Source organism: Rhinolophus sinicus, chromosome 7, assembly GCF_057876585.1.
Source record: "Rhinolophus sinicus isolate RSI-liver-muscle chromosome 7, RSI-T2T, whole genome shotgun sequence".
NCBI lineage: Eukaryota > Metazoa > Chordata > Mammalia > Chiroptera > Rhinolophidae > Rhinolophus > Rhinolophus sinicus.
Genome location: NC_142507.1, coordinates 24,115,937 through 24,143,442, shown reverse-complemented (window position 1 = coordinate 24,143,442; position 27,506 = coordinate 24,115,937). Strand labels below are relative to the sequence as shown.

General features: G+C 35.2%; 1 long non-coding RNA gene across 1 annotated transcript; it reads right to left on the bottom strand.

Annotated features, from left to right (window-relative positions):
* Window positions 1-26,041, bottom strand: LOC141568580 (uncharacterized). Its single transcript, XR_012491740.2, has 3 exons — window positions 25,895-26,041; window positions 3,708-4,017; window positions 1-1,607 (listed from the first exon to the last, which is right to left on the bottom strand). It is a non-coding gene; the product is annotated as an uncharacterized LOC141568580 (long non-coding RNA).
* Window positions 26,042-27,506: the final 1,465 nt, after the last annotated feature.

Here is a 27,506-nt window from a genome sequence, read left to right as displayed (position 1 = left end):
AACATTTCAAATACTTTATTTATGATTCTCTTGAGTATTCTGACAATTTTACATGCTGCAAAATTATAAGACTTCTCAACTTTATTTCATTCTGGTATAATGTATAAGCTTATCCAATTAGAAGTAGAAGCTCAATCAAAACTTTTTTCTCCCCACAAGTTTAGATATTAAGCACAAATTATAGATCTTCAAATTAATTTTGTATACATTAGAGCAGTCATTAATTTATTCAATTATTCTCCTATTTTCGTACAGAAAATTTTCTCTTTTTTTAAGTTTATTGGGGTGACAATGGTTAGTAAAGTTACATAGATTTCAGGTGTACAGTTCTGTAATACATCATCTATATATCACATTGTGTGCTCACCACCCAGAGTCAGCTCTCTTTCCATCACCATATATTTGATTCCTTTTACCCTCATCACCCCCTACAGTCTGGTAACCACTAAACTATTGTCTGTGTCTATAAGTTTTTGTTTTTTCATTTGTTTGTCTTGTTCCTTTGTTGTTTTCAGTATTATGTACCACATATCAGTGAAATCGTATGGTTCTTGACAGAAAATTTTCAATCACCTTATTTCCAAGTTTTGCTTTCAATAATTGAAATTGCTTAAATCCTCAAAAACTAAGTTTTTAATGTTCCGTGAGTTGTGTATGTTGAGGGAAAATTTCCCACCATATTTGAAAAATATTGTAATCATAATTTATAAGATTCATAAGTTCACACACATTGTAGGACTCATTGCAGGACCTGCATTCATAAGTTTACAAAGCAGTTTTTCAGTAACTCAAATTTTCCTAAACTATATTGGTTAAGGGCAGAAAAGACAAAAAGGCCACACCACCAAACTGAAGCATTTCAACATCAGCTGTGTCACCCCAGTTTTGTAGTTCGATTACTTACTGTTCATACAAAATATTTATAAACTTAGATAACTATAATATCTTGTATACTAAGTAGAGTATCTCCTATTTTATGAGTACAATTATATATTATGTGTCACCACTACCAATTCTAAGTATATTTTTTGCTCCACGGGTTTTTTTAATCCAGTAAGATTATTATTACATCATGATGCTGTGCTTCACCAAAATTTGTGTTTATATTACCATGACAAAAACAAATGATTTTATGTTCAGTATTGAACTTCTAAACTGAATTTATAACAGCTCTCACAAAAAATGTCTTATTTTCAATCATCAACAGAATGAACTTCCAAGTGCTGAATTTTGATTTCAGGAATTGGACAAAACAAATCAAATTTTACCAGAATTAACTGATTTTCTTTGTGAAACATCTTAGAACTGACACAAAACTAGCTTCACTAAGTTCTTGCAAAGTTCTTCTCTTGTTAATGGAGGCAACACATCAACAGGTTTGTTTCACACTTGTACAGTCATCAAAATTGCTTGAAATTGACAATAAATGAAATTTACTTAGAACACTCATTTGATCTAAATGATGAGCTTTGCTTTATAGAGTGCTATATTAACACATCTTCTACAGCTGCTCATGTTAGCCTTCTTCTTGACCCACGAAGCTTTGAGGCAGAAGCTTCTATGGTGATATGTATCTTCTGGTTTCCATGGCCAGTGACAACTTGTCACTGTTGGGAAAGGTAAAAGCAGTCAGACAATTTGAATGTCACACATTCTCACTACCTTCCATATTCATTGTTTCATTTTTCTTTGAACATGAATATTCATATTTTAGCTCATGACTACCAAAAGGCTTACTTAAAAATTTAAAAAGCATTACTAATCAATTAAATAAATAGATTTACACCACCAAGATAGGAAGAACCGAAGAGTAGGATGGCCAAGACACTGGTGTCTGATCATAATCTGTTTGCACATATGAGGTCAGACAATTAAGGTCATGAACTTGTTGCAACGATGTTACTAAACTTTTTTAATATCAGAGGGATTATTTATTGTGATTTTATACCAACTGGACAAAAGTTAACCAAGTTTATTATTTGGAAATTCTGAAAAGGCTACATGAAAATGTTAGACGAAAGCGGCCTGAATTTTTTGCCAGCAATTCATGGCTTTTGCACACAACAATGCACCAGCTCACAAGGCACTGTTTGTGAGGGAGTTTTCAGCCAGTAAACAAATAACTGTATTGGAACACCCACCCTAGTCACTTGATCTGGCCCCCAATGACTTCTTTCTTTACCCGAAGATAATGGAAATACTGAAAGGAAGACATTTTGATGGCATTCAGGACATCAAGGGTAATACGACAATAGCTCTGATGGCCATTTGAGAAAAAGAGTTACAAAATTGCTTTGAAGGGTGGACAAGGAGCGACATTGGTGCATAGCTTCCCAAGGGGAGTACTTCGAAGGTGACCATAGTGATATTCAACAGTGAGATATGTAGCACTTTATCTAGGATGAGTTTGTGAACTTAATTGTCATACCTCTTAGAGCCACTGGAATGTTGCCCTTAAAAGAAGGTCAGCCACATTGGGCCTGAGGGCCGTGGAACATGAGGTGGTCAGTTGTGTCTTTGCAATTAACACATGACAAGATGCACTGCAGAAGCAACTCGACAAAATGAAAGTTCCCAATTCCAACTTATGTTATTGCAACCGTTAATAACAATACTTCGTTGAGAAATGAAGAATTCCAAGCAAATGTAAAACCCAAAAGGACCATCGCAGGCACACAGGAAGGTATGATAATCTGACCTTCAGTAAAACTTCACCCACTATGCATCTCTTCTCAAACCTAGAGGCTTTATATAACCCATACTGTAAATTGTTTTCCCTGCCACTGTTTCAAAGGTAAGGTAAAATAGCAATTATTTGTCTTTTCATATAGAAATTTATTCATTCTATGCTTTCAGAAGATATTCTTATTTAATTAAAAAAAATCTTTTAGTGGAGATCAAGTAAGCTCAACACCATGGTCCGTGTGTGTGTGTGTGTGTGTGTGTCTAATAAGCATTCCACATTAGCAGCAAGTCAGATTCATGATGAAAAGGCTCCTAGAAATGGAAGGTGAGTTAATTCAGGGAACAATAAAGCGCCACAGAAATACACAGGTTGAAATAGTCAAACAATGATATCAGTAAGAGGAAATTTCTGTGCCTACTCATTGGATTAAAACATAGAACAGCTCTTGAATACATAAAGATTTTTAAACAGTCCTCCTTAATGAACATGTATTGTTAATAGAAATTGCAAAGTTCCATCAACTTTTAACGCAAATAGGTTATAAATTGCTTCTCCCATTTTTCTCTTTTATAAGAACATGTATTAAATCAAGCAAGAAGCAGAGCAAGATTAAGGAATGCTATGATCAAAAATTGTGCTTTTAGCAGCCTAATGCTAAAAAAATTGGGAACTTGAGGTTAATTTTCCTCTAGAGGAGAAAACAAGGGGTGAAAATTGTTGCTACTTCTAGAGGTTTTTTGATGATTTACAAATAGCTTAAATCTAATATGTTGTTTTCTAAACTCGTTATTTTAAAATCAAGTGTCTCTAATATTTTAAATAAATAGTATTACATTTCATGAATCTTTGAGTTGTTCCCCCAATAAAAGCATCTTAAAGTATTGCAATCATTTTCTTGGGTCTTTCTAAAAGTCTTTTTTAGATTGTTTCAATGATAAGGAGCAGAGGAACAGATAATTACATCAAACTTCCAATTAATACTCCTGTTTGCAGCTGCTGCCTCACTACCACATATACTCACATATTCTGCCTGTGTCCCAAGGCTCCATCTTCCACAGCGTGCATTCAGTCACTCTCTCATCTCCTGTGTCCTCTTCGAGGAGTGCTCCCAACTGTGGTTTCCTGAACCCTGCTTCTTCAGGTACCTTTCACAATCTACTTTGTTGCTTCTTCCAGAAGTGTATTGAACTCTCATCCATGTCCCTCATCCATTCTCCTCATGGTGTTTAACCTCTTCCCTCCAGGTACTTCCACAGCAGTGGGTCTGGCGAGGGAGAGGACAAAGATAGTGCCTTCAGTCTGGACTTTTAGTTGGAAGATGGAGGAAATTCCTTTAAAAAAACAAAACTGTTTTAGAAAATACTTCTGCAAAAAATAAGAAGGAAAAAGTTCTAATGTGTCCAAAGTGTTATTCTCAAGTTTATCCTAATTATTTGTTTTACTTTTTTTTTTCAATAATTTACCATTTTCACAAATTATGGCACATTTTTGTGCAAAAAATAGTAAGAGAATGACAGTGCCAAACTCCATGAAGAACAGAGGGGTTGTTCAAAGAAAAAGGAAGGGGAGTGGTCAACACAATGAGCAGAAACATGATGTCCTGTGACAACGTGGGCTTTGGAATCAGACAGGCTGTGTCCAAAATCTTGGATTTTCCATTTCCTGGCTGTGTGACTTTGGACAACTTTCCCAACCCCTCTGAGCTGTTTTCTCATGTAGGAAAAGGGTGAAATAAACTTCCTGTGGAAGTTTGGAATGTCCAATGAGAAAACATATGTAAAATGTCCAGGTCATAGTTGACTACCAGTAAATATTGCCCCCAACCTTACACTGAACCTCTCTCTCTGTCTCTCTGTCTCTCTGTCTCATAGATATAGATGATATAGATATAGGTATAGATATAGATGATATAGATAGATAGATATAGATGATATAGATATAGATATAGATATAGATATAGATATAGATATAGATATAGATATAGATATAGATATAGATATAGATATAGATATAGATATAGATATAGATATAGATAGATATAGTTAGATATATAGATCGATACAGATATTTATAGATATGTATACAGACATATAGACATATATAGAGAGATATATAGATATATACAGACATATCAGTATATAGATGATATATTGGATTATATACTACAGTGAAAACAAAGAATCTCCAAGTTATAATTTCAATATTCTGTGAACAATTAACTCTAAAAATATCACTTATTCCATACCCTGGAAAGTATATTATATTTCTCAACAAAGAAAGAAAAAAAGCTAGAGCAGCAGAAATACCAGCATCATTTCATAGTCAAAGATTATCTTATAATTCTGGGTCAAAGAATAAAAGTTGGGGATCAAATACATGGTGATGGAAGGAGAACTGACTCTGGGTGGTGAACACACAGTGGGATTTATAGATGATGTAATACAGAATTGTACACCTGAAATCTATGTATTTTTACTAACAATTGTCACCCCAATAAATTTAAAAAATAAATAAAAAAAAAGTTTAAAAAATAACTGGATGTTTAATACAAACAAACAAAATCATGCACTCTTCTGTTCACAAGTGCTGTCACTTTTCCATTGTTTTGAAATTCTATGGATATATTACTTGTGTGCTTTTTCAACATCATTACACAGACGCTGAATTTCACTGGCATGTTTTACTTCTTATTGAGTGTTCTAACCATACATTGGAAGTTGTAACCGAAGCTATGTCTACATGGCATGGAATTAACTTCCTTGAACACCATTAATAATTAGAATAAAAGCTAGAGGAAAAGATAAATAATTCAATAAAAGAATAGTTGTGTCATGCAAATATCTACACAATCAGAAAACATATAGATTAAAAGTGTTAAGCTTATTTATAGTGGCCAAGACAGGAAACAACCAAAGTGTCCTTCGATAGATGATTAGATAAAGAAGATGTGGTATATATGCACAATGGAATACTATTCTGCCATAAGAAAACATGAAATAGTACCATTTGCAACAACATAGATGGATCTTGAGATTATTATGCTAAATGAAATAAGTCAGACAGAAAAAGTCAAGAACCCTATGATTTCACTGATATGTCGTATATAACTGAAAACAATAAAAGAACTAGACAAACAAATGAAGAAACAAAAATGCATAGACACAGACAATAGTTTAGTGGTTACCAGAGAGTAAGGAGGGAAGCGGGTGGTAGATGAGGGTAAAGGGGATCAAATATATGGTGATGGAAGGAGAACTGACTCTGGGTGATAAGCACACAATGTGATATATAGATGATGTACTACAGAATTGTACACCTGAAATCTATGTAACTTTACCAACAATTGTCACCGCAATAAACTTTAATTAGATAAAAAAGTGTTAAGCTGATGTTTTTCTAATTAATGTAAACATTATTTTATGTTTTCAGAGTGAAATTACTAAATTCACTAGAAGTTACACTGAAATAATCCTGTAGAGAGATCTGGGAGATTTTAGATCTAAGAAAGCCATGTCGATAGATTATTAAAGTGAAGGAGAACTGACTCTGGGTGATGAACACACAATGGGATTTATAGATGATGTAATACAAAATTGTACACCTGAAATCTATGTAATTTTACTAACAATTGTCACCCCAATAAATTTAATTAAAAAAATAAATAAATTCTAAAAAAAAAAAAAAAAAAGTGGAGGTTGGGCCATTAGACACAACATTATCAATTGACATAATCACATTAGATAATATAATTCTCAAGTTAACCTTATTATTTGAACTGTTCTACCATTGTAGATAGTGGAACACCAAATTAAATAGTAAATACAATCAGCATTTTAATATATACTAATGAATTTCATAAATCTCTCTCTTTCCATTCCATTTTTACTCTTTTTCCTTTGCTTCCTTTTTATCTTTAAAACAGAATGGGTCAAATACACTTTACCTAGAAGACTGTCAGCTCCAGAGGCTGTGTGACAGGAAGAATAATTAGTGAGGTACAATTTTTAATCTGCATTAGCTGTGTGACCCTAAACAACTTCTTAAAAATGGAAATAATAAAGCTTGGAACTGATCTGTCCTAATTAGAACTGTATCCCCAAATATTAAGAAAGTTCCTTTGCATAAAAAGTGCTCCATAAATATTCGTGAATGAATGTAATCCATTCATTACATGAATGAATTAATAACACCTGTATCATTGGGATTAATATAATGATTTAATCAGAAATGTCTAGTAGAGTAGCACATAAAAAGTGTTCAATAAAAGGCAGCGGTAGCTAAGAATTATTTATTGCAATTTACTTGCCCAGAAAAATTAAAAGAATAAAGTTAAAAATCACAGATCAATCACATGTAATACGCTGCCAGTTGAACTAAGCAAATTGCAATCCCATATCTTGCTCTGAATTCTCACAATCAAACTGACGTGGACATCTCTATTACATCCTAAGATAATTTTCATCAGTTTTACAATTCACATTGCAATAATATTCCCCCATTTAAAATGCACAGTTCAGTAGTTTTAGTGAATTCACATAGCATGTTACCATCACTACTATCTAATCATAGAAAATTTACTTAATAGAAAAGAGGAACCCCATGCCTGTTAGCAATCACTCCTAACCCACCCTGCATCGAACCCCTGGAAAAACATTAACCTTCTGTCTCTGAAGACTTATCTATTCAGAACGTTTTATATAAATAGAATCATAAAACACCTAGTCTTGTGACTGTCTCCTTCCACTTAGCATAATGTTTTTTAAAGTTCATCTATCCTGTATCATGTATCAGTAATTCACACAAACAGGTATGCCACAGTTTTTTTATCCATTCATCAATTCATAGCCCATGGGTTGTTTCCACTATTAGTAATGGTGCTGCTTATGGACATTTTTATACACTATTTGTATGACATTTATTTTCATTTGATTTGGATATACACCCAAGACTGTAATTTCTGCATCTCTTGGCAACTACATTTATAATAATTTAAGGAACTGCCATACTGTTTTCCAAAGTGGCTGCACCATTTTACATTTTCATCAGCAATGGATGAGAGTTCCAATTTCTCAAAATCTTAGCCATCAATTGTTTATTATATCCATTGCAATGGGTTTGAATTGGTATTTTTCTGAGGTTTTGATTTACATTCCCTAATACTAATGATGTTGAACACCTTTTAATATTTTTATTAGACATTTATATATCTAATTTGTAGAAAGGTCTATTTAAGGAAGACCTAATTAAATAAATAAGAAATATATTCCATTCTTAAATTGTCCTTTTGTGACTGACTTATTTCGCTTAGCATAATGTTTTCAAAGTTTATCCATGTTATAGATGTATCAGAGCTTCATTCCTTTTTATGGCTAAGTAATATTTCATGGTATGTATTTACCTCATTTTATGTACACATTCCTCCACTGATAGATACTTGGATGATTTCCTATTTCCTATTGTTTAGACTATTGTGAATAATGCTGAAATGAACATTAGTGTACAAATATCTGAGTTCTTGTTTTCAGTTCTTTTGGGTGGATGTCTAGTGGTAGATTGTTGATTCACATGGTAATTCTACATTTGGCTCTTTGAGAAACTGCCAAACTTTTTTTTACAGAGGTTGTACAAGTGTTCTGATTTTTCCACTTCCTCACCAACATTTGTGATTTTTCTGGGGTTATTATTATTATTATTATTATCATCCTAATAGATGTGAAGTGGTATCTCATTGTGGTTTGATTTTCATTTCCCTAATGACTAAATATATTCAGCATTTTTTATGTGCTTATTGACCTTATGTATACCTTATCTGGAGTAATGTCTATTCAAATGTTTGCCTATTTTCAAAATTGGGCTCTTTGTCTTTTTGTTACTGAATTTCAGGAGTTTGAAAATGTATTCTAGATATTAAATGCTTATCAAATATATGACATAAATATATCCTACCTTTCTGTAAGGTGTCTTCACTTACAGATGCACAAAAGGTTTATTTTAATGAGGTTTAATTCATCTATTTTTTTTTCTTTTTCTACTGATGCTTTTGGTGTCATATCTAAGAATCCATTACCAAATAAAAGGTAATGAAGATTTACCACTATGATTTCTTCTAAAAGTTTTATGGATTTAGCTCTGACATTTATGTCATTACCCATTTGGAGTTAATTTTTGTATACTCATATGGTGTAAGATAAGGGTCCAAAGTTATTATTTTACACATGGAAATCCAGTTGTCCCAGAACTATTTGTTGAAAGGCTATTGTTTTTTTCACTTTGAATGGATTGGACACCTTTGTCAAAAATAAATTATATACATATATATACTCTCAATTGTATTTGATTGGTCTACATGTCTATCCCTGTGCCAGTACCACAGTTTTGATTAGTGTAACTTTGTAGCAAGTGTTGAGATTGAGATGTATGATTCCTCAAACTTTGTTCTTTTTTATTTTAAAATTAGTTTTAATATTTGTGGTCCTGTACAATTCCATATGTGTTTAGCATTGACTTTTACTTATGAAGCTATTGAAATTTTATAAGGATTGTATTGACTCTGTAGATAATTTTAGGTAGTATCAAAATCTTACCAATATTAAGTCTTCTTATCCAAGAACATCTGATGTCTTTCTATTTATTTAGGTCTTCATTAATTTATTTTACTATTTTTTGTAGTTTTCAGTATACAGATCTTTTCTTTCCTTGGTTAAATTTGTTTCTACATATTTTATTCTTTAAATGTTGTTGTAAATGGGATTACTTTCTTAATCTCCTTTCAGAATATTAATTGCACATGTATAAGAACATAACTGATTTGGGGGTGTTAATTTTGTATCTTGCAGTTTTACTAAATGTATTTATTAGCTCTAGTAGCTTTTCTTTGACTTTTTTCTATATATAGTACAATATCATTTGCAAATAAGTATAGTTTTGCTTCTTTTTCTAACAATTTAGATGACTTTTATATCACTTTCTTACTTAATTTCTCTGACTATAAACTCCAGTACAATGTTGAATAGCAGTGGTGAAAACATTAAGTGTTTTCTAATTTATTTTGTGGTTTCTTCTTTGACTTATTTGTTGTTGTTTAATTTCCACATATTTGTAAATTTTCTACTTTTACTTCTGGACTTGATTTGTAGCTTTATTTCATTGTGACCTGAAAATGATCCTTAGTATAATTTCAATCTTTTGAAAAATTATTGCAACTTGTTTTGTGTTCTCACATACAGTCTAACCTGGTGAAATTTCCATGTACACTTGAGAAGAATATATATTCTACTATTGCTGAGTGGAGTAATATATATATAAAATCTGTTAGGTCTAGTTGGTTTATAGTGTCATTCAAGTCATATAAAGATTTAATATTATGTTATAACAGCATAAGTAGAGAGGGAGATGAATATGTATAGGCACAGTGTTTTTGTGTGCTTTTCAAATTGAGTCAGTATCAAGTCAAGTAGGTTGTTTTAAACTTTGAATGTTAAATGCATTCTCAATGGTTACCACAGATAAAATGTCTTAAAAATATTTACAAAAGGAAATGGGATCAAATACAGGGTGATGGAAGGAGAACTGACTCTGGGTGGTAAACACACAGTGTGATATATAGATAATATATTACAGAACTGTACACCTGAAACCTATGTAACTTTACTAACAACTGTCACCCCAATAAACTTTAATTTAAAAGAAAGGAAATGGGAAAGGAATAAAAGTGGTTCACTGCAAAAAATCAACTAAACTTAAAAGAAATCTGTAATGGAGTAAAGGAGAGCCAAAACTCTATAAGACACACAGAAAACAAATTTAAAAAATGGTAGAAGTAAGTCCTTCTTTATCAGTAATTACTTGAAGTGTAAATGGATCAAATTCTTTAATGAAAAGATAGAGATTGGCAGCACAGATTTTTCAAAAAAACAAATTATGTGCTGTTTACAAGAAATTCACTTTAGATCCAAAAACACAGATTAAAATGGAAAGAATGGGAAGATGTATTCTATACAAGTAGTAGCAAAAAGAGAACAGGGCTAGCTATACTAATATCAGACAAAATAGACTTTAAATAAAAAAAGATTACAAGAGACAACAAAGGACATTATATATTAATAAAAGGGTCAGTTAATCAAGAAGATGTAACAACTATAAACTGATAAACACCAAATAACAGAGTGCCAAAATAAATGAAGTAAATATTGCCAGAATTGAAAGGAGAAATAGATGGTTCTACAATAGAACCATCTATTTAATTGAGTCTGCAATACTTCATTTCCAGAAATGAGTAGAATATATAGGCAGAAGTTCAGTAAGTAAAGGGAGGACTTGAATAAATTTTATCTTTATAGACTGTGTGACCAAAGCATACATTTATATTCATTTATATATTTGTTTTAAAAATCTCATTGTATATAAACCAAAAACAACAAAAGAACAAGACAAACAAATGAGAAACAGAAACTCATAGACACAGACAATAGTTTAGTGGTTGCCAGAGGGTAATGGGGGCGGGGGGTGGGGGGTGGGAGATGAGGGTAAGGGGGATCGAATATATGGTGATGGAAGGAGAACTGACTCTGGGTGATGAACACACAATGGGATTTATAGATGATGTAATACAGAATTGTACACCTGAAATCTATGTAATTTTACTAACAATTGTCACCCCAATAAATTTAATTAAAAAAAAAAAATCTCATTGTACATAAAAGGTGGCATTAAAAATAAAAATACAATTATTTTAAATTTTATATTTGTCTATATATTTACCTTTAACAGAGATCTTTACTTTTCCATATCATTTTGAGTTACTGTCTATTGTCCTTTCATTTAAACCTGAGGGACTTCTTTAACATTTCTTGTAGGGCAGCTCTAGTGGTAACAAACTCCCTCGGCTTTTGCTTATTTTGGAATGTCTTAATTTCTCCCTCATTTGTGAGGAAGGATCTATACTGGCTATAGATTTATTAATTGACTAGGTTTTTTCTTTCATCATTTTAAATATGTCACCCCACTATCTTTTGGACTACAAAGTCTGATAAGAAATTTTCTGTTAATCTTATTGAAGATCCAGTGTATGAGATGTGTTGGTTTACTCTTCATGCTTTCAAGATTCTCTCTTTGTTGTTGTCTTTCAATAGTTTGATTGTAGTGTGTCTCAGTGTATTCTCTTTAAGTTTATCCTACATAAAGTTTCTTTAGCTTTTGGAATTGTAGGTTCATGTATATAATCAAACTTGGGAAGTTTTTGGCCATTATTTCTTCAAATATTCCTTTTGCCTTTTTCTCCCTTTCTTCTGCTTTGGAACACTCATAACGTATCTGTTCATCTGCCTAATGGTGTCCCACAGGTCACTTAGGCCTGTTCACTTTCTTCATTCTTCTTTCTTTCTGTTCCTCAGTCTCAATAATTTCAATTTTCCTATCTTCAAGTTCACTGACTTTTTTTTTAAACTGATCAGATCTGTTGTTGAACCCCTTAGTTAATTTTTCATTTCTGTTATTGTAATTTTCATCTCAAGAATTTCTTTTGGAAATTTTCTTTTTGTAACTTCTCTGTCTTTATTGATATTCTCATTTTGTTCATACATAGTTTTCTTGATTTATTTATTTGTATGTTTTTACTTTAGCTCTTAGAGTATATTTGAGATAGTTGTTTTAAAGTGTTTGTCTGACAAGTCCAAAATCTGGCCTTCCTCAAAGACAGTGTCTGTCAGCTCATTTTGATCCTTTGAGCCATAATTTCCTGGGTTTTTTTTCTTTTTTGTATGCTTTGTGATTTCTTTTTTAACAGACAACTCGACTATTATAATATTACAACTCTGAAAATCAAATTCATTCCTCAGTGTTTGAATTTTTTAACAATTGAAAGTTGTAATACTTCATTTGTTTAGTGATTTTCCCAAACTACTATTGCAAGTACTGTATTCCTTGTTGATGTAATCACTGAAATGTCTATCCTTCAGTTGTGTCCAGCTTGTGTTTTGTCAGAAATGTCCTTGAATTTCAGGAGCTCTTCCAGTCTTTTCACATTGCACTGTGCCTAGGGATCAGCCCAATTTAAAAGCTTGGGTGAAGGGGGGTGGGTGGGTTCAGGTCTTTTCTGAACATGTGACTTGCCCTGGAATTCATGTGGCTTTTAAAATTCCCCAGTGTTAACTATTTCTTTTGAATGTCCTCCCCACACATGACTAATTCTGAATCTGCATTGGACTGGTGAACTCTATTTGTCCATGCTGGGACCCCGTCTTACCCAACTCCTGCAACGCCAGACGTACTTTCCACAACTGCCAGCCAACTCCACCCACCACACCCCAGAATGCTGTTTCAGCAGTAAACAGCTGGCTTCAACTCATGTGCCAATTTTGCAGCCAGCAGCCATCCCCAGCCCATGCTACACCCATTCTTGGACAATTCTCAGTGGTGGATAGGCTCAAGACAAAGAGCAGCTAACCTCAGTGTGCTCTGAGACTTTAGCAAAGGGCTCTAGGCTTAGCATTGGCAACAAAGCAGAATCTAGATTACTGGGTAAACAACATTCACTCCATCCTGGTGATTCCCTGAGACCCTGCCTTACCCAACTCAGGTACCACACAAGGTTTTATCAGTGGCTGAGTGTTATAGGCAGCTGGCAGGCAGCAACAGACTTTAGGGTGCCCTGGGCTTTTTGTAGAGCTACTCCAGGCCTGGTACTTGGGACAGCCATCCTTGGTTCACAGTGTGGCGTCTCCTACATGCTCTCAGGCCCACACAGGAAGTGACCATCTATGAATCACTTTGTAGTTCCCACCAGGTAGTCTTGGGCTGGACACAGGCAGCTGCAGAACTGGACCTGCACTGGAGCCCCTCCCAAGAGGCCTTAGAACTAATATACCAGGGTGTTGTCTTCAGACCACAGAAGAGCACCACCCAATTAGCCCCACAAATGGCACTCCCAAAGAGCAGTCTCAACAGGCACCAGAGCCTGCTGGGGAAAACCTCACTGCATAGGGTAAGGCCCCTCGCACAGCATCCCATAAACACACAACCCATACAAGGGACACTTTCGGAGCACCCAGTGCAGGTGATCAGGGAGATTGTGCCACTGGGTCCCACAGAACACATACTACAAAAGGCAACCTGGTGAAGACTGAGAGACATAGGTCTACTTAATACCTAGAAATGAATACAGAGAAGCAGACAAAATGAGGAAACGAAATATATCCCAAATGAAAGAACATGAGAAAACTCCAGAGAAAGAACTAAATGAAATGGAGGCAAGCAACCTACCAGAAATAGAGTTCAAAATGCTGGTTATAAGGATGTGCAGATAACTTAATGACAACTTCAACAAAGATATAGAAAACATTGAAAAAGGACGTAGAAACCATAAAAAAATAACCAGTGAGAAATGAAGAATACAATAACTGAAATAAAGAATGTGCTAGGAATCACTAGCAGATTTGATGAAGCAGAGGATCAAATCAGTGATTTGGGAGAAAAAGAAGCAGGAAACACTCAACCAGAACAGTAAAAAAAAAAAAAATCAATAAATTAGGATAGTTTATGGGACCTCTGGGACAGCATCAAGCATAACGACATTCACACCACAGGGGTACCAGAAGGAGAAGAGAGAAAAGGGATTGAGAACCTATGTGAAGAATTAATGACTGAAAATATTCCTAATCTGGTAAAGGAATTAGATATACAAGTCCAGAAAGCTCAGACAGACCCAAGCAAGATGAATCCAAACAGGCCCACACAAAGATACATACAGCATAATGAAAATGGCAAGGTTAAAGGCAAAGAGAGAATACTAAAAGCAGCAAGAGAAAGGCAGCTAGCTACTTACAAGGGTGTTCCTAGTAGATTGTCAGCTGATTTCTCAACAGAAATTTGCAGGCAAGAAAGGATTGGCAGGAAATATTCAAAGTTATGAAAAGTAAGGACCTACAACCAAGAGTACTCTACCCAGCAAGGCAATCGTTTAAAATTGAAAGAGATAAAGAGCTTTCTAGCAAGAAAAAGTTAAAGGAGTTCATTACCACCAAGCCAGTATTACATGAAATGTTAAAGGGACTTCTTTAAGAAGAGAGGGAAAAACAAAACAAAACAAAAGCAAAAAAAACCCATAAGGATGAATAACAAAATGGCAATAACTATGCATCTCTCAACAAACACTTTACATGTAAATGAATTAAATGCTTCTATCAAAAGATATAGGGTAGCTGAATGGATAGGAAAAATAAGACCCCTATGTATGCTGTCTACAAGAGACTCATTTCAGATCAAAAGACACACAGAGACTGAAAGTAAAGGGATAGAAAAGGATATTTCATGAAAATAGAATGAAAAAGGAAGCTGGAAATAGTGATAGTTGTAACATAAAAAATAGACTTTAAAACAAAGGATATATAAGAGACAAAGTGGAACATTAACATAATGATAAGAAATCAATCCAAGAGGATATAACCGTTGTAACCATTAATGCACCCATCATAGGAGCACCTAAATATACAAAGTAAATATTGACTGACATAAAGGAAGAGATTGACAGTAAGAACAAATTGATCGTTGCCAGAGGGAAGGGGGTTGGAGGTTAAGTGAAAATGTGAAGGGACTAAGAAACACAAATTGGTAGTTACAAAATAGTCACTGGGATATAAAGTACAGCTTAAAGAAAATAGTCAATAAGATTGCAACAACTCAGTTCCTCATATGTTCCTGGCGCCTTACAAGCTGCTGCCCCAGTGCTGGAGCTCAGAGTGAGTGGGTCCATCAGTGAGTTAGTCTGTGTGTGGGCCCTTTAAGAGGAATGTCTGTTACTCTAGCCACCCTTGCGCTCACTCAGCCACAATCTCTGCTGACTTTCACAAACAGAAGTTATGGGAACTTCTCTCCTCGGCACTGAAAGCCTGGGCTGGGGAGTTTGGTGTGGCGCTGGGTCCCCTCACTCCTCAGAAGGCACCTCTGCAGCTGATAAATCTCTCCTGGTCTTTAATGGTCACACACGTGTGTGAGACCAGCCCATTTCACATCTCTGCCCCTCCTGCCAGTCTCAAGGTGGCTTCTTCTGTATGTCCTTAGTTGTAGGACTTTGGTTAAGCTAGACTTCAGGTGATTCTTAATGATGGTTTTTCTGTAGTTTAGTTGTAATTTTGATATGGTCATGAGAGGAGGTAAACACAGCATTTACTGACTAGGACTGGGTAATCTTGACTGGAAGCTTTATTTTAACATTTTAAAAGCTTTGCATTTTTCACACTATTAAGTTGAGGGGGGAAAATTTGGTAGGTAAAAAAAAGGGGGTGAGATTGAGAAAGAACGTAGTTGTCACATTTAAGTATCATGTATTCATCGTTTTCACAACTATTGTCTCATAAAAATCCTAAAAACCTTTTAAGTCGATGTTATCCTCATTTTTTACAAGTGAAAATATGGTGACTCAGAGAAGTCACACAGCTTGCCTAAAATCATAGATTTTATACAAATAGAGCCTATATTCAAACCTACTTCTTTGAAGACTCCAGATACACTCTTCCTCTGTTCTGTAATGCTGGGGTCAAGGACCTTGTTTGGGTAGTTCCAAGCAAGGATTCAGCAACCAGCACAATGGCCAGCAACCCAGGAATGCCTGGTACTATAAGGTTCATAAGAACCACAGCTTTTTTCCACTTGGAATTTGACCTCTCGAAAACAGCTATTATTATGTTGCTGCTGCTAAAGGAGAACCTGCATTACTTCCAGATTCATGGAGTAAAATTAAGTAACACCATCTTCAAATAATGGAAGATATCTAATGCTTGCTACGCTAAGCTAAAAATACTCCAAATGCTTCAAATGTTTCTTATATGACATGGTATAAGCGTTCCTAATTATTATTTTTAATATTTCTATTGAGATATGATCCACACATCATCAAATTCATCCCTTTAAAGTGTATAACTCAATGACTTTCAGATTGTTCACAGAATTGTGCAACCATCATCACAATCATTTTGGAACATTTCATCACACCAAAAAGTTACTTCCAATTTCCTCTCTTACACCCTCATCTCCTGTAACCACTAATCTCCTTTCTGTCTCTATGAATAATTTCCCTATTCTGGACATTTCATGTAAACGGAATCATATACTATGCAGTCCTTGTAACTAACTTTTTTACTTAGGATCTTTTCAAGGTCCATCCATGTTGTGGTGTATATTACTATTTCATTTATTTTTAGTGCTGAATAATATTTAATATTATCATAGTAGCAATATTCCATTGTGTGTATATACCACATTTTGTCTGTTCATTTATCAGTTGATGAACATTAACATGTGGATTGTTTCCACTTTTTGGCTGTATTAATAATGCTATTATAAGAATTCATGTACAAATTTTTGTGTGGACATATGTTTTTTATTCTCTTAGGTATATATCTAGGGTTGAAGTTGCTGGGTCATATGGTAACTGTATATTTAAATTTTGAGAAATTGTCAAACTTTTTTCCATAGTGACTGTGCCATTTTATATTCCCACCAGCAATATGAAATATTTTCAATTTCTCTACATCTCCATGAACACTTGTTGATTATGGCCATATTATTGCCTGTTTGTTTCTAGCCATCCTAGTGTGTGAAGTGGTATCTCATTATGTTTTTTATTTTATTTTATTTTTTCATTATCGTTTTGATTTGCATTTTGCTAATGACTATTGGTGTTGAGCATCTTCTCACATGCTTATTGGTCATTTGTATATCTTCTTTGGAAAAATGTCTGTTCAAACCTTTTCCTATTTTTAATTGGATTGTTTGACTTTTTATTATTAAATTATACTTTTTAACTGTAGTTTTTAAAGTCTACATTAATTTGTTTAAATCCTGCTGCTTACTATACATACTATCATGGAAAAATTACATAAATTGTTTGTACCTTTGTCTCTTTACCAATCAACATAAGATAACATTATCAACATCACAGAGTTTATATGAGAGTTAAACACATACAAAGCATTTATCACAGTGACTGAACCATTATAGGTGTTCAGGAAATGAGATTCAAATCTGAAATGACTCATTGATGGTAGAATGTAACCATGGTGCAATTATGACTTTATTTGGGGATTTGAGATAAACATTTACAGAAATAAAAGATAATACTAATTATGCTTGAAGTCCTGTCAGAGACAGTTATGAAGTATTTTAAATTAAAACAGTATTAAATATCCCTAGAAGACACATCCAGTTTTGGTATAATTACATAAATGCAAAAAATTATAGTTCTGTAACTAAATAGAAAGGTTTACAAAAGGAAAATGATTACAAAAGAAGACATATTCAAGTAGTAATAAGAATAATTATTTGATATGCATGATTATATGGTTTTATATTTATTTTATATGGTTATTGATCAACAGAGCCTGGGAAAAAAAATAAACACTTTGCTTCATCAGAATTAAACTATTTTCTCCATTTGGAAATGAAATATCTTAGGAGATACTATCTACTTGCTGGTAAAGTAGGAAAGAATTTTGGAACCAAAACCCCCATCTGAGTTTCAAGGGATTAAACCAGTCCAGCAAATGTATACCAGTTGTGGATTTTGTAACAGTGAAAAACTATGTGCCAAATGGTTAGTAATGTACTTGCTGTTCACAGAATACCCATAGGTTGATGGATTGCTTATAGCTGTTGTTCTAGTTTTCTGTTCAATGGCAGTGTTGCTAAACGAGGCAGATTAAATTGCCTAATTGGTTGATATTTCAAGTAACAATCTACAGAGAAGATAAAATTAGATGTGCTTTTCCCAAGTTCTATTGAACCAAGTCATATCACAGAGTGAATGAACCTATTTTGAAGACATAAAAAATAACCAAGTGTAGTCAGTGTAGGAAGCGCTCAAAAAAGAGGTGATGGTAGCATTGGTTAAGACATTATTGGACTCCAATAAAAATTATAAAGACCATTTTATTACTAGGCCATTGTGTTTCAACTTTTTTAGTTTTACATGTAAAAATTTAAAAGAAGCATTTTACAGGTTATAAGTTTGTCCAAATAAAAGGCAAGAAATAAAACTGACATATATTTAGAGCATGGCCATGACATAATTTCCCTTTGCTCTCCAAAAAATATCAGAATGTACATTTACAACATAAGCAATTACACTCTTCCTTTTGAAGAACCTCACAAGCACAAGCTCTAATATAGCATAGGTCAAATCAGGTCTCTCTGCTATTAATTGCAAACAGCAAAGGTAAGATGTGGCTTAATCAGCCGCTGGACTAGATGCAAATTATGTTCATCCTTTTCTGCTCTATCAACATTATGAAGAGATAATAATGGTACTCATTTAGCCTCATGTTATCTCTATCATTGAGGAAGGAAGAAAACATAATTATGCTCATTATCCAGGTTAAAAAAAAATAAGGTACAAAAAAATTAAATGCCTGACCTTGTATCTTTTTTTTTAATTAAAGTTTATTGGGGTGACAATTGTTAGTAAACTTACATAGATTTCAGGTGTACAATTCTGTATAACATCATCTATAAGTTCCATTGTGTGTTCACCACCCAGAGTCAGTTCTCTTTCCATCACCATACATTTAATCCCCTTTACCCTCATCTACCACCCCCCTCGCCCCTTAACCTCTGGTAACCACTAAACTATTGTCTGTGTCTATGAGTTTTTGTTTCTCATTTGTTTGTCTTGTTCTCTTGTTGTTTTTGGTTCATATACCAAATATCAGTGAAATTATACGGTTCTCTGCTTTTTCAGTCTGACTTATTTCGCTTAGCATAATGATCTCAAGATCCATCCGATGGTTTCCGGAAAAATGGCGGTGTGAGGTGAGCCTCTGTAAAGCTCCCCTGGAATTTACAAAGAATCGAACAACAAAAACTCCACAAAGGACTCTACTACCTAAGCTGCCTGTTTCATTCTTCATTTCTTCTATCGAGTTCTTAATCTCCAGAAATTCTATTTGGTTCTTTTTTAAAATTTCAATCTCTTTCGTAAAATGTTAATGGTGTTCTTTGATTGTGTTCCTGAGTTCAATAAACTGGCTTTCTGTGTTTTCTTGCATCTCCTTGAGTGTTTTCAGAACTGCAATCTTGAATTCTCTGTCATTTCAGTCACATATTTCCATGTCTGTATGTTCATTTTCTGGAGACTTTTAATTTTCTTCCTGAGCTATCTTGTTGCCTTGGTTATTCATGGCAATTTATGATTTATTATTTCTCTTCCTAGACATCTACAGAGTGGGTTCTGCAACAGGGTGACAGGAAGAGTTCTTTGTTTTGTTTTCCAGTACGTGTTGGTAGAATGTTTTATTTTTCTCTCTGACTGTAGCCTTTTTATTTCTCTCACACTGCAGTGTTATGTTTTCTCTGCCTTATTCCAGCTTCTCACTGTATTTATGGATTCCCTGTAAAGCGGGCTTCTCCTCTGTTAGTAATTCACCTGGGTCATAGGGTGCCCTATCCGTGTGGGGATGCTGAGAACTTTTGATGTTCTAAAGCTCTTCCTGCACCAGATTCAGAGCCCCTGTGTTTCAGAAGCTCTGTTTGCTCCTGCAGAGATTGCCCAGATAGGTGGGGACAGGGGTGGGGTGGGTTGTGAGAGATGGCCCAGAACAATGGTGGCAACCACCACCACAGCTGGTCCTATTTCCACAGCTCCCTTCCCTTTGCCAGGATTAGTTGGGCTGCAAATCTGTGTCTGTGCACCACAGTTCTCAGCACAGCAAATATTCTGTTTTTTTGATCTGACACCGCTACTGTTCTCTTTCTAGCACTGGGCAGGTGAGGGCAGGGCAAGCTCTGGGAGGGTAGGAAGGTGGCGGCTAGAGTCAGTACCTAAGGCTTCCCCTTCTCTGTGGCAGTGAGGTCTTAAACCACCGTTTTCAGACTTCTTCCCTCAGTCTTTGCTCTGAAGTCTCTGCCATGAACATTGGGTTCAGCTGTGTTACATGCTGTCCTCTCAGCCCTGGGGGCCTTAAACGAAGCCCTAGCAGTCTGAGTTCTTCCCTCTTCCACTGCTGCAGTAGTTCTGGGATGCAGTAAGTTCGGAGCACTGAGCTAGATCTGCGTTGTGTGCCCATGCGGCTCTGTCTCCCCACTTTTCCTTCCCTCCTCCAGTGCTGGGGCAATTTCCTGACCTTTAGGTGAATTGAGTAGTGAGCCTCTTCGTCTTGCCTGTCTGCTGTGCAAGGAGTCCTTTGTGGAGTTATAGTTGTTCAATTTGTTGTAAATTCCAGGGGAGATTTCCAGAGGTTCACCTCTTGCTGCCATTTTGATAAGACTCCTGACCTTGTATCTTAAAGTGAATTAATGTAACAAACCTTTGAGATATCCTTATTCTCCAGCTAGGATCATATTCAATACATCACACTCTGTTTTCTAAGTGTATTGTTTGGAACTGAGTTGTTTTAAATAATTGGTTGGGAAAAAGAATTCAAAGATAAGTGGGTTTTTTGTTGTTGTTTTTTTCACTCTGCCTTCTCCCAACTTCAGAATGTAAGAAATGTGAGTGGATTAGAAACAGGACTGTCTTTAAATTGCTCATAGTTTTAGCTCTGTTTCTAACTAGATGTGGAAGATTACCCACATCACTTGAATGTTAGCTCTGCCCTCACATTTCTCATCGATAACATGATGATAGCTAGGGTTTCCTTATCCTACCAACATGTTGGTTTCAGTAACAGTAGATACTGTATTTGAACATGATTCATAAAGTATTACATAAAGTCTTGTGTGTTGATAGAGACACTTATATCAGTGCAACTGTTATTAATAATCATGCCTTTTCTGAATGCCATAGCATTTACCTATACCTCTCTTAAGATGCTTATCATTCTTCACCTCATGTGTCAAAACAGTTGGTATTTGTTATGCAAAATACATTCTTTGATGAAAAGAATAATGTGACTGTCGTGCAGGGGACCCTGCTGGGTCTCTGCTCCTGCTCCCCACACAAGAACACAGGATATGGTGAGGCCAAAAAGGAACACCCACGGAGCCATAGGTAGGGGAGTCATACCGCTATGGTCTCACTGGGGGCTGGGTTCACCAGACGTGCGACCTGCTGTCCGTTTTTCTGCCAACCGACTGACAACTCTCCTCCACTCTCCTCGACTCTGCTCCTCTCCTCTCCTCGGCTCTCCTCGGCTCCCCTCGGTTCTCCTCGGCTCTCCTCGGCTCTCCTCTGTAGCCACAGCAGTTATATTAGTGGCCAATGGCTCAATGGCTACAGCTGACGGCCAACCAGCCACAGCTGACGGCCATCTACCACCCGAGCCAGCACCCCTCCATATGAGGCCGAGAGCCTGGAAATTGCTCTTTGGGGCTCTGTCCCCACAGTGACTTTATACCCTTATATTTCTGAAGTGTACCTATTGCAACTATTGAAAATGTTGCCGAAGGATTGGATTGTTACTGAAACTATTCTTGCCCTTGAAGCAGACCACAATATTCCCAGCAATACTGTGTTTCAGACTAATCCAGGGAACACTGATAGGGACCCAGATGGATGGCAAGCACATCCTTCAGGACACTTTTTCATGGACATAGACACAGCCTAACTTTTCTGTTCTCCCCTGTATACAAATTATTGCTCCCTCCTCCTGACCCCTTAATAATCATAGAGTGAGTTTTTTCCCGGAGCATGGGAAAAAAATAAAAATTAATTTTGGGTGAAACTCCTATTTCAAACAGTTTTTATAGAGGCAGCTTGCTTGTTTACAATCATTAGTAAATGTATATAAGTAAGAATGTGCTTGGATGTTCATAGATAAGCATTAGTATTCAAGGTATTTTTACATCAGAAACCACGTTAGCCCAACTCCATGTCAGCGATGTATATTGCTATGTTCTCACATTTATTAAAAAATGAATATTAGAAAGTAAAGAGAATGGGAAACTAAAGAGGACCTTTAATGGTCTGGTAATTGTTCCTCTTTGATGTATGTGTGTGTGTCTGTACACGACTACGTGTGTATGTGTGTGAGCATTGACCTCTGTGTACACATAGTACTGCTCCAACCAGGAGAATAGTGTTTCAAGTTATGCTGCCAGGAACAAAGAATTTATGCTATTATATTCATTCTACTAAGCCCTTTTATAATTAAGAGACAGCAGCTGACCTGGGTAGGTTGTAATCTGTGACCACTGAAAAACTTAAAACTAATTGACTCCAGTGTCAAAGTTCTTGACTTCAGCAATACTATTCAGACAGGCAGCAGTGGACCACTCTCTGCAACCTCAGTCTATCTTACTTTGTATCTTCTATTTAACTTAATAGTACATGTTTTAGAAAGTTTAATCACATTCTCTTTAGAAAAGAGCCCTTTAACACCTACAGTCTTTCCTTTCAATTATTATGTTTGGCTTTCAAAAAGAGGGCATTCCAATTTCATGATGAACATGATGCAATTTTACACTTGAAAATAATGGCAAGAGCTACCCATAATAGTACATGGAGATAGACAGCATTTTAGCCACAGATGACCTATTATTTTACTGGCTGGAAAAAAAACAAGAAAGGCACTCAAGATGTCCTGAAGAGTTTCTAGGAAATTTTGGAACTGGATTTTGCAGATTAATATATTTTAAATAATTATTATCTTTGGTCTTACAGATACAGAAATGAGTGCATGGACTTATTAATAGTAAATTCTGTTGACAGTCATAATTAAAATAATAATCAGTACTGTTGACCTTGCTATCTCTCCTTTTTCTTCCTAAGTCTTTAATAAAAAATAAAAAAAACAAACATCTGTTTTGCTTTTATAGGACTAACATTATTATTGATGGAACACAGATCTTGAAGTTAAATTGATATCCAGGTGTACATACCAACCACTGGCATTCTCTTGTCTAAAGAAGTATAAAGTTTGAACAGTAAAATAGATATGGGATGTACTGAAATTAAAGTCTGTGCTTTTAAAACTGTAATTTAAGATTTTTCAGAGCTCAAGTCTTTGAAGAATAATGAAATGTAGCCCTTTATTCCTAAAATTACCTCTTAAAGAGAGACTCTCCTTACTCTTAAGGTAAAGAGGGACACCAGTAAGACCTAGAAGCCTTTGCCCCTCATCCATGAACTCTACATATGTACAGTGCCTTGTGTTTTAAAGATGTGTTGACAATGAGACATCACCTCACACTTGCAGAAAAACTATTATTAAAAAGACAAGAAATAAGAATGGTTAGTGAGGATGTGGAGAAAAGGGAAGCCTTGTGCACTATTGGTGGGATTGCAGATTGGTGAAGCCACTATAAAAAACAGTATAGAGGTTCCTCAAAAAATTAAAAATAGAATTAGCAATTCCAGTTCTGGAAATTTACCTGAAGGAAAAAAAAACCACTATGTTAAAAATATATCTGCACCTTCATGTTCATTACAGCATTATTTACAGTAGTCAAAACATGGAAACAACCTAGTGTCCATCAACATACGAACGTATAAAGAAAACGTTTATATATATATATATATATATATATATATATATATATATATATATATACACACACACACACACAATGGAAGATAATTCAGGCATAAAAGAAGGAAATCCTCCAACTTGAGGCAACATAAATGGACCTTGAGGGCATTATGCTAAGAGAAATAAGTCATACAGAGAAAGACAAATGCTATATTATCTCACTCGCACATAGAACCTAAAAACCAAAAAACAAAAAACCTTATTGATACAGAGAACAGATTGGTGGTTTCCAAAGGTAGGAATTGGGGGTGAAGGTGGTCAAAAATACAAACTTTCATTGGGGTGTCATGCACAGTATGATGATTATAGTTAATACTGTATTGTATAGATGAAAGTTGCTAAGAGAATAAATCTTTTTTATTTATTGTTTTTTACCTTTTTTAATTTAAATTTATCGAGGTGACTTGATGAATAAAATTGTATCAGTATCAAGTGTACAATTCTATAATACATCATCTATATATTGCATTGTGTGTTCAGGGGGATGGGGAGAGGTAGAAGATGGCGGATCTTAGAAGTTCTCATCGTAAGAAAAAAATGTGTAACCATGTATGGTGATGGATGTTAACTAAACTTATCGTAGTAATCAGTTCACAATATATACACGTACCTATATCAAATCATTATGTTAGACACCTAAAACTGATGTTACATGTCAATTATATCTCAATTTTTAAAAAAGTATTGAGTAATCACTGCCTGTAGGAGGTTGTCTCTCACCTCCTTGAAGAGAGCAATGTTTTCATGATTGAGTTTCATATTTCTCCTTCATATTCCACACTGTATCCCCAACACTTGAGGCAGTTCTACTGATTACAGAAAGTTTCAAATACATATTTTTTAATCTGATTAAGTAATGAGATGATTGACTTCAGGGTCTCACTTCCTGTTTAGCTGCACAATCTAAAATGTCTCAGTTTTAAAAGGCCACAGACCCCATTACAGCTGTTCATTTCCAAACTGTTATATAAAGAATAAAATCCAACAAATATAAGTCAAAAGCACATAGAAGCACTTTGTAAAGCATCCACATGTGCACAGAACCATTCAGCGAGAAGTACAAAGCTGGTTGAAAGCTAAAACTGATGCACAATGACCTGATCCCATCCCATCCAACTGTGTGAACAGCTTTTCCATGAATCACACCTATACAACAAGAGTGCCGGTTAAAGAAAAGTATTGGCTAAATTTCTAACTGACATTTGGTTTTCAGTGCTTGGCTAACAGAGTGCACATGGCAGACACCAAACTGTACACCCAGAATTTTTAAAATCAAGGTAGTACCTACAGAATGATTTGAAGTCTGGAGAAAAATCACCTCAATAATACAAAGCACTTTCACAAACAGATTTTGGCAGCAATTTATAGCAATGTTCATCGATTACCTACAGATAAAACAAAGGACAAAATTTGTTTTATTTTTTTAAGATTTTATTTTTTTAAGATTACCTGCTCTGTCACTGGGTGAGTCACAGCAAAAGAGGGACTCCATTTCATAGTTTTGATGTTCTTTCCTAGTCAAATCTAAAAACCAATTCGAATTCAACTATAGAAATACATTCTAGTCCATGTGAAGAAACTGCCTTTTCAATTGAGATAATCAGTAGCTGACTTTCTGAGCTAAGCATTGGAAGGAGAATTCTCATTTACATGTAGATAGACAACTGTATCTTCTCTTATACATACACACATAGATATGTATGAGGTATGATAAGTATATTTGAGAACTCATCCTAGAAAAAGTGCTACATACCTCATTGCTGAATATCACTATGGTCACCTTTGAAGCGCTCACCTTGGGAAGCTATGCACTGATGCCAGTGCCTGGTCCACCCTTCAAAGCAATTGTGGAACTCTTTTTCTGGAACTGCCATCAGAGCTGTCATCGTATTACCCTTGCTGTCCCGAATGTCATCAAAATGTCTTCCTTTCAAAATTTCCTTTATGTTCGGGTAAAGAAAGAAGTCATTGAGTGAATAGGGAGGGTGTTCCAATACAGTCTTTTGTTTACTGGCTAAAAACTCCCTCACAGACAGTGCCGTGTGAGCTGGTGCATTGTTATGATGCAAGAGCCATGAACTGTTGGCAAAAAGTTCAGGTCATCTGACTTTTTTCATGCAGGCTTCTCAGCACTTCCAAATAGTAAACTTGGTTAACTGTTTGTCCAGTTGGTACAAATTCATAATGAATAATCCCTCTGATATCACAAAAAGTTAGCAATATCATTGCAAAGTTCACAAACTTAATTGATAGACTTTGTAAGTCACTCATTCACACACGTATTTATGCATTAATTGAGCAAATATGTATTAAGTGACTGATATGTGCCAGATATGATTTTAGCTCCCAGAATTACAGAAAACAATAAAACAAAGGTCTTACCCCATGAAACTCATGTTCTTGTGAAAAAAGACAGTGAGTAAACCAACAAATGCGTAAGTACCAGGTCTGCCAATTAAGTTCGTGAACTTGTTGCAATGATGTTGGTAACCTTTTTTGATATCAGAGGGATAATTCATTACAAATTTGTACCAACTGTACAGTTAACCAAGTTGATTATTTGTAAGTGCTGAAAAGGATGTGTGTAAAAGTTAGATGAAAACGACCTGAACTTTTCGTCAATTCCTGGCTCTTGTATCACAACAGTGCACCAGCTCACACTACACTTCCTGTGAAGGACTTTTTAGCCAGTAAACAAATAACTGCATTGGAACACCCGCCCTACTCACCTGATCTGGCCCCCAATGACTTCTTTCTTTACCGAAACATAAAGGAAATTTTGAAAGGAAGATATTTTGATGACATTCAGGACATCAAGGGTAATACAATGACAGCTCTGGTGGCCATTCCAGTAAAAGAGTCCAAAATTGCTTTGAAGAGTGGACTAGGCACTGGCATCAGTGCATAGCTTCCCAAGGGGAGTACTTCAAAGGTGACCATAGTGATATTAAGCAATGAGGTATGTAGCACTGTTTCCAGGAGGAGTTCATGAACTTAATTGTCCAGGCTTCATATATCACCCATCAAATGGTAATAAATTCAACGGAAAAAAACACAGCAGGGTAAGGAGACTAGGGAGTGCTGGAGTGAGGATGGGTTTCTATTTTATTTTATATAGAGTAACTAAGGAAGGCCTTCATGAGACAGCACTGATGCACAGACATGAAAAAAGTGAGAGTAAGACATGCACAGAATTCTAGAGTAAGTGAGTTCCAGACAGCATGAATAGCAAGTGCAAAGGCCCTGAGGTAGGAACATATTTGATGTGTTGAAAAAACAGCGAAGAAGCCCCATAGCTGGAAAGAAGTGAGTAGACTGGGAGAAGAGTAATTTACATGAATGTGTAAGTGGGATCCTATTGTTTT